General features: G+C 43.6%; 1 long non-coding RNA gene across 1 annotated transcript; it reads left to right on the plus strand.

Moving 5' to 3' along the window:
- Positions 1-2,725: 2,725 nt before the first annotated feature.
- LOC147656840 (uncharacterized) lies at positions 2,726-4,271 on the plus strand. Its single transcript, XR_015293766.1, has 2 exons — positions 2,726-2,808; positions 2,872-4,271. It is a non-coding gene; the product is annotated as an uncharacterized LOC147656840 (long non-coding RNA).
- Positions 4,272-8,875: the final 4,604 nt, after the last annotated feature.

Genomic DNA, 8,875 nt, shown 5'->3' on the forward strand with positions numbered 1-8,875 from the left:
CTGGAACGTTAGAAGGGGAGCCGCGAAACCCCCTCTCGCGGGGCCCGCCATTCGTTCGCCCGTCAAACTGTGCCTCGACGAGACTGTGCGGTGTACACGGCGAAGTCGATAAACGTGACAAATGCGGTGGGTTATATACACCGTTCGACGAGCGATCGCGTCGAAGGGAAGGAAGAACGGTGGTCGAGCTTGCTCCCAACACTTATGGGCCGCCATTCGTTTTACGAGCCTTCTTATCGGCTCCGTGCCAGCCCATAAACGCATCTTTTCCCGTATACGGGGCATTCTGACGCGTTTACGCGGCAAATGTCGATCCCGCTCCGTGTGTATTTATCGAGTGTCTCCGTTTTATCAGGTGGCGGGAAATATTTCGAGCAGGATTCGCGAGTGTTCCATGCCGATCCATCGTTAAATTTTGGAAGAGAAATTGATACGGAGACGAGATCGATGAATGCATCGATTGTTGGGGGAAAATTGCGGAGGTGATGAATTTCGATGATAAAAGATAAATAAAAATACATATATATAGAAAGAAAATTATCGAAATACCAAATTTTTCGAAAGCTCGCGTCCCATTACGATTCCAAATTCCAAGTTTCTATTATAGAACAGATGCAATTCAACGAGGGAATATATCGGAATAATTATAGGAAGAATCTTCGCTTGAAATCAGAATTTCCAAACCGCGCAAACTCCTTCGTTAATCGCATTTTGGAAACGAAGAGTCGAGATCGAAACAATTTCTAATTTCCAATCCTCGGATTCAATTCCTTATCCTTCCGCCTAGGTGTATCCTTATCTTCGAGGCGCAGGTTATCATCGACAGGGTCCGAGATTATGAATTAAAAAGAAAGGTGAGGGTGGATAAGAGGCGACATCCCTTTCCTCTTGTCCTCGACTCGCGGGCGAGGGCCACATCGACGAGGGTGAACGAGATAAAGAGGGAAGGAGGGAAGGAGGAAAAGAAGAGAGAGAGAGAGAGAGAGACGTCTGTCGTTTTGTATATCTACCCTCGTACGGTGGAAATTTCGTTATGGGGGTGATTTTCTGCGGGGGATGGCCAGCCCCGTCCCCGCTTTAAACCTGATTGGATGCAGAGTTATCTCGCGCTGCGTTACTTCCGGATGATTGGTCGCTGCGGTCGTCATGACTACACCTCACCACCACCACCACTACCACCGTGGCCGCCACCCCCGCACCGACCGCCTCCCCCCTCGCCCCCGCTCCTTTGTGTCGCGTGTATACGCGCGTATGTGTGCAACCTATGTTTCGAATCCTCTCTGGTTTTCACGTTTTCCAGTTTCCCTCTCGCCTTCGTTTCAATTTTTCCCCACTTTTCTTTCCGTCTCTTCTCGTTTTCTTCTCTCCTCTTCCCGCAGCGAGGAGAGACATTCGGATTAAACAGCGAGAAATCTTCGTCGGTGAGAAAGAGATCGGATTTCTTGAAAGAATGAAAATTCGTTTGATAGTAGAACTTTTTTTGATTTTTCGTCTTATCTTTGCGATTGCAAACGTCAAAGTTAACGTTTACTTGTATCGAAATAAAAAAGGAATTAAACGTACAATTATACAATTGTTCAATTATAATCTATCATACATCTACATCGAGACGTATATAACAGGTTCGCAATTCTAACCTAACTAAAATATTAGATGATTCTGAGTCTCAGGAAAAAGGTAAATCTACAGGTACATCACCGACAAGCACGAAGAAAAGAGTTCTAACCTAACTTTTAATCTAAATCCACTAGAAACCTCTCACCAATTCACCCACACAACAAAAACACTACACGTACATGTCGACCAAGAAAACAGAGGAAAGGAAAGAAGTCAATCCGAAGGAAACAGAGGTTTGAACGGTGCACGCGAATAATCCTCGTAAACACGAGCTGAATCGAGCGTGTATAACGACAAGGCACCCTTGTTCGAATAATAAATCTCGGCCCAACAACATTACCGAGCGACAAAAGGATCGACTATGGGCGTGACTACCGCGTGTCGTTGCTCGTTTCGATCGTGAGAGATGGAGACGTCAACTTTTGTCGCGATTCGTCTCGGGCCGATGTGTCGCCACCGAGGATCGAGTGGCGTTCGAATCGGTGACGTGTGCTGCGTGCACGGAGCGAGCGGATTTTCGCCGCGTGCTGCTCGTCCACGCCGATTATAATCCTGCTCATTGTTCCCGATGGGATCGACTCGAGCCGCGACGAATTCGCAGCTGAACGATGATTGTTTTTCGGGAAAGTGGGCGAAATGGTAATATTCGAGGAGAGGAGGATTGTTGGTTGTATCGATCTCGACGCGTTTTCGAAAACGCGTGTCGCTCGATTTTGAAGAGGTTATAGCTGTCGATGAAACGTTTTCAATTATTGGAATTAATGGATTAGAATTGAATATGAATGGATATATCGGAGGAAGGAATTTTGGAATATTTAGTTTGAGTTTGAATCGATAGAAAGATTGAGGTTACGATTGTGACGAAAATCATTTAATGTACATAGTTTCATTACGAGGTTACGAGGTTATTAGTGAATTGTAATACGCGGTTAAATGTATTATTTTAGGTCGATGGTTAAAATCGAAATAGCGAACAATGATCAAATGTATCACGAGAAGGGATTGTGATTGGATTTCGATGTGTTCAAATATGTGTAATTTTGATTACAAAGAGGTTATGATTGTTAACAGATGTACATAATTATATATTTTTTATATTTGATTACAGACGAACATGAAGGATACCGTTCCATTTCATTGTGAGCAAATTCAATCGATGATCACTTCGTATAGACGAGAGAAATAATAATCGTAAGATCACATGCGGGGATCGGCGAAGCGGAATCGAATCTATCGGTATCGGTACTTTTTTAGGGAAATGACAGAATTGTGTCGGCGAAAAGGGTGTCGAAGCAAATAAGTGCAGTCGCGATACGACGGGTGTTCGCTCGCTAACAATAAGTGATCGATGGTCGGGTTCCTGACTCAGCAGACATTCGCGAAACCGAACACCGTGCCTCGATTTTTGCGCGCAAATATGCACGCGACAGACGCCAACAAGCATGTACCTTAACGTGCCACGGCATGTATTACCTAACTCCGATATTCATAGACTTTGCAAATGTCTTAAAAGGAGATTAAAAAGCGGGAGAGAAGTTTTTACAATAGAGCCAATGGTTACGAAAGATATAACCTAAAAATTTTTCAACACCTAATTATAACCTGATCTAAATTTTTTAATTCGTTTCGATCTTGTTGGAAATAGGATAGGATAATATATTTAAGTAACTTTTAAAAATAGTGTAATTTTACTATTTAATACAAAAATTAATACAAATTATCTTCCAATTCTGAGCACACATATGGAACGCACGTTTAATTATTCGAATGATCTTGAACCCGATTTTGATTTAGTGAAAAAAATTGTATTAGAATCGTGCCTCCATATCAACGAAACAGTCACGAAGAGTTTCGAAGTAATTACACCGGCCCTGCTGCCTCTCGCATAAAAAGGAGGACTAGCCGCGTGTAAACGATCTCGAGGCTCGTGTTGAAGAAGAAGAAGAAAAAAGAAAAAGAGAAGGAAAGAAAAAGGAAGAAGGGAGGTGAAACCGTGAACCACCTAGAAGCGTAACATTAGCCTCGAGGAGGATCGCGCTTCTCTCACAGGCGCAGAAAACTGTGTGCAAATCCTAGACACGTTGGCTCGAAAGGAAAAAACGCGCGGCACCGCGTATAAGGTGACCCATCGACCGGTCACCTGCCGTTGAATAACGAGGACACGCTATCCAACCGGACGATACCTAACATCCTGGAAGGATGGCAGATGACCGTCGATGGGAAATGGACCACCTTCGATGATGTCCACGACGATGAAAATCACACCGTCCCGTGTGCCGATCGCTCTTTCCACCTAACAACGATCCCGTGAGAATTTTTGCACCACTTTGGAATCCTCGTTCATCCTCGAGGGAGGGGTTTAGGTTGCAGCGGATGCTGTTAAGGTATGCGGAATTCTTTTCTTCTTCTTTTTTTTTTTTTTCTCTCGAAGAAGAGGAAGACGAACGTGCGCCGATCAAATTATCTTTGGATTTTTATCGAACCTGCGCCATTTATTTATTTATTAAAAGAAATTTATTAAGTCACGTTTGACGATACATTGTTGTACCAAATCTACATACAAATAATCCTATGCGTTGTTATAAGCAGAATTAATTATACGGAAAAAGTTGTTCGGAATATCGACACAAATAAATTTTATTATTAATAAGCAACAGTGCTTTAATTCTTTAAATAAGAAACAATTCGTTATTTATATATCGTTTCCTAATAATACTTTTAAACGCACAAGCTACACCATTCGATTCGAAGCAAGCCCACGCAACCAACGACCGTCAAAACCCTCTCGATACCACAGACAACTCTTGCGCGCAACAAAACACGACAAAACGTATCCTTTTTTCCACCGCTCGACGAGGCGAATACCCACTTACCAAGGGCGAAAGGAGCTACAATATCCAACGCCTATTCGTCCACCTTGTTGTTGTGCCAAGACCAAGAGGTGCACAAAGACACGGAAAAGGGGGGGATGGATCGGCTCACGATGAATACACGATTTAAAATCTGGCTCGCTCTAAATCGCGTTAGAGCGACGGTCGCGGGACAGCCACGGGGGGGCCGTGCGAAGGGATTAAACGGAGAGAGAGAGAGAGAGAGAGAGAGCGACAGTGGCCGTTTTCCACGGTGTTTGGCCGCATGGAGCTGTTCTGGGTAACCGCAGATGCGACCGCTTCAAAGTGTCCTCGCGATCCTCGAGGCTGTTGCGTCGCAACGAGAGGATATAAACGTCGAAAGGGGTGACCAAGTTGTTACGAATTTTGCAGAATTTTTGATTTTCGTTGGACACTGGTGATGAAAAGAATCTGATTCTGGTCGATTTCCCTTTCTACTGATTCGAAAACGATGTATCACGATTTTGATTTATAAACGTAATTTTGTATTCAAAGCAGATGGGATAACAACTTCGTAAATGAAAATAATTTTTACGATTTTTCTGGAAACTTCTTTCCAGAAAATGATGAATAAAGTTTCATTTTGAGCGAGAATTCGAGAAGAGAATTTTGGATACGTCCGTTCGTGCACTTTATCCGTGATCCACGTAAGGATGGTGGCAGCTCGAATACTATTTTTCGACAAGGTTTAAATATTAGGTTTGGAGAGGCTTTGTGAAGCGGAATGGGTTCCTACCCTTGGCAAAGAAGAGCCTACTCGATTTTAATCCTACGCGATCCCACGCGACATTCAACCGCATAAAACCATCCTCCTTTCTCTAATCTCGCCGATACTTCTCGACACTGATCCCGTAATAGCGGCGTGTGGAAAGTGTTGCTTGCGATCCACCCCCTCTTCCCCAAACGTTCATGTGGGAAACTCGGGCCAGCGTTCGAATTTTTCTAACCTCGAAGAATGGCCAGGTATTACGCGTCAGCTTATGGCCACAGGTAGAGACATCTTTGCCTCCCCTATTTTTCTTTTCCATTAACCTCTCGATGTATTTGAGTCGTTGATTTCTTTCTTACTCAAACATAAATTAAGTTCGCCTCGAATAAAAAAGCGTCCTAATGAATTTGAACAAGTATCACACTCGTTGTATCTCGCATTTTTATCGAGTTTCGAAGCAGCACATTTTAATCCGACATTTCTTTCAACCAAATATAAATTAAGTTCGCCTCGAATAAAAAAGCGTCCTAATGAATTTGAACAAGTATCACACTCGTTGTATCTCGCATTTTTATCGAGTTTCGAAGCAGCACATTTTAATCCAACATTTCTTTCAACCATGAGATTCTGAACGGGGTAAATTGATCGTTGTTAAAGTTTAACATCGAAGTTCGCGTTGAGCAAAATACTCCAACCATAATAATAATATTCAATACAACAATCACAATACAATCCATTTATCGAAATTTGCAATTTTCCAATTCTCGAAAGATAGTGGAAAAAATCTGAAATCGCTTCCCCGTATTCGTCGAGCCCACGGCTGGGGTCCGAGTATCCATGGCATCTGGTCGAAAGTGCGAGGGGGGCATTGTGCCTCGTGCATAGTTCGCATTTCCTCGGTACATTTTCGGACCTCGGCCCTGACCAGGAACATGATTAGTATACGCACACTTGACCTGGCCGACCTATTGTCAGCAGGGGGAGAAAGGGGAAGAGAGAGAGAGGGAGGGAGGGAGGGAGAAACACCATTATAGCGATACCGAGCCCGAACACCCCATTATTCGACACCCCAGAGTTACACGATGTACCGGCGTTTGTTCATGCTTTATTAAAGTTCGTCTTCGGACGCGAAATTTTTCCAACCAGATTCCGCCAATATTTCATTCTTATCGGTGATTTATAATTCTGTACATTGCTGCGCAAATTTGGAATTTTATTATTGAAGAAGTAAGAATCTCGATTTTCGATAAATCTTACGTTCTTAGATTGGAATTTGCATTTAACATAATATTCGTTTGTAATACGGTCAACCATATTTTCGATTACTTTCTCACGATCTAATCGAAGAAAGATCCGTTTCATCGACACGCTGCAGAGCTCGAATATCTCGTTTGATCGAAAAAAAAAAAAAAAAGAAAATCTTGTAGAAACGTGCGTTGAATTACTTCAAAATTCTTTCCACGATTTAACTGTTAATCGTCCGTTACTTGGTCGATTCGACCGGAACCGATCCACAGGCGACGTCCATCGTCCATAAAATGGCGAAGGAGGGAGAGAAAGAGGGAAGGAAGGAATAAGAGAGAGGAACGGCGTGAGAGATGGACGGCGGGCAAAGACAAACGAGAGACGGGTGTTATCGGATAATTTTCGTGGATTCCTGCGGTAAACTGGCGAAATGATGGATCGACTTGCAGAGTGGTGGCTGAGTCGGAAGATCGGTAATGTGTGAAATTTTTGAAAGGCAGGCTAAGCGCGATCTCGCGCTCGACCGTGCGTGCACACGTTAGGTACACACGTTGCTCCAACAATTTATGATCTTCCACCCCCTTCTCTCTCTCTCTCTCTCTCTCTGCATGCATATTCCCTTACCTCACTGCATAATTCCATTCTTCGAATTTTCTTCGCTCCCCCTTTTTCCCCTCTATCGATCGATCGATTATATTTAATCGATCTGTAACGAGGCGCACAAAATACGTTTTTTACAAAATACGAACGAGTTTAAGTAGCTAGTAGTTCAAGTGTTTTCTACTTCCGATTAAAATTGAACGAACAATTTTTCTTCGAATTATTTTATTATATCGAGTTAAATCGAATATTCGATTTCTGCCAATCTTTCGCTACCCCTTTCTTGCTCATCCCCTTCGTTTCCTCCCTCTCTCTCTCATGCTCCAACTCTCGAAATCGCGTCAGCATTTAGCCAGCAGTATATTAGGCGAAATACAAGCGGGTATCCTCTCACGGGCCATTACTGTTACCTTTGATCATCGCATGACCGGAGAGTGGTTAACGCTGCGTCATCAGAGCATGAATTTCTCTCTATCTGCCCGCTATAATTTACAATCCGTGCCGGCCACCTCTCTCTCCGTACGCTGAAACGAGCCTCCTTCTACCTTGACTCTGACGAAATCATCCGTGTTATCGGTATCGCGCGTTTCTCACCGAGCCAAACACTCGACATCTCCTCGTTTCCCTCCTTCTAAAAAAGTTTTTTTTTGCTAAACTCTCCAATTTATTCTTGCGCATCATCAATAATTACAAAGTAATCAAATTCGAAGTTGAGTTGACTTTAAAAAAAGAAGAAGAAGAAGAAAAAGGCGTTCTCAATTAGACGTTCGTCGTGGAATAAGAATGGAATAAGATGTATCCTTCCAAACGTCGTTCCAATTCCATCTTCGAATCCTTTTAATATTATTTTTCATTCGATCGTCCATTGATAAAAATTTCTCTTCCATCTTTTCTGTCTTTTTCCACGACTGTTCAGAAAAAAAAAAAAAAAGAGAGAGAAATCGGGTGGAGTGATCTCGCGCGCCAACTCGTCTCGAGGACAAGAAGAAGCGTTTATGGGAGGCACGGTGTGTTTCGTGGCGGCCGCCTGTTGCATGCCGGCGTACACTGACGTCATTTCCACCACCGGCCGCTGCACGCTGCCGTAGTGGGGTTGAAACTGACTGACTCAGGGGCGTTGATGGTAGTGGGGCAAAAAGGGGAATGTAACGCTCCGGAGGGCGTGCTTGACAAAGGCGTGGTTACCGTGTCCCCACCCAACAATAAACAACCAACTCTGACGTTAATTTGTTTGTTTTATCCCTCTCTGCCTCCGCTCCTTTTCCCTCCTCCTCCGCGCTTCCCTTCCTTCCTTCTCGCGCCGTCTGCCCTGCCTTGTGCCTTTCACCTGCCCTCCTCCCTCCACCCACCGTGCTAAGCACCGAGTAAAAATTTATCAAAACGCTCGTGAAATTGTTGCCTTCGCTCCGCAAGAGTTGCTCGAGGAGAAGTTGTAATCGGTTGTAATTGGAATTGGTGTTCGTTGAATGGAGGGGATCGATGGATTTTTGGAAACGATAAAAATTGAATGATCTTTTTCTCCGATGATCGGTAACGCATTGGCTCTTTAACCGAGTGGAAAGTTTTTAACAGCGAGCGTTAATCCATTCTTGTTGGTAGATTCTTGTTCTAGCCTGTTTTTAGATTCGTGAAGGCATTTTATTTACTTGACAAAAAGTTATGGAATTGTTGTGGGACGCACGCGTTGAAACTTTTTTCCTCGTCTCTCGAAACTCGGTTAACATGTTATGCAAGTTTGCAAATACTCTCGTAAATTTGAAATTCTCTCGAACAGTCATTTCTCGCAAGATGGACGCTTGAGGTCGAGAGTGAA

This window comes from Apis florea, unplaced genomic scaffold, assembly GCF_048593485.1.
Source record: "Apis florea isolate Af1SG1 unplaced genomic scaffold, ASM4859348v1 contig_3496_pilon, whole genome shotgun sequence".
In the NCBI taxonomy this organism is placed as follows: Eukaryota; Metazoa; Arthropoda; class Insecta; order Hymenoptera; family Apidae; genus Apis; species Apis florea.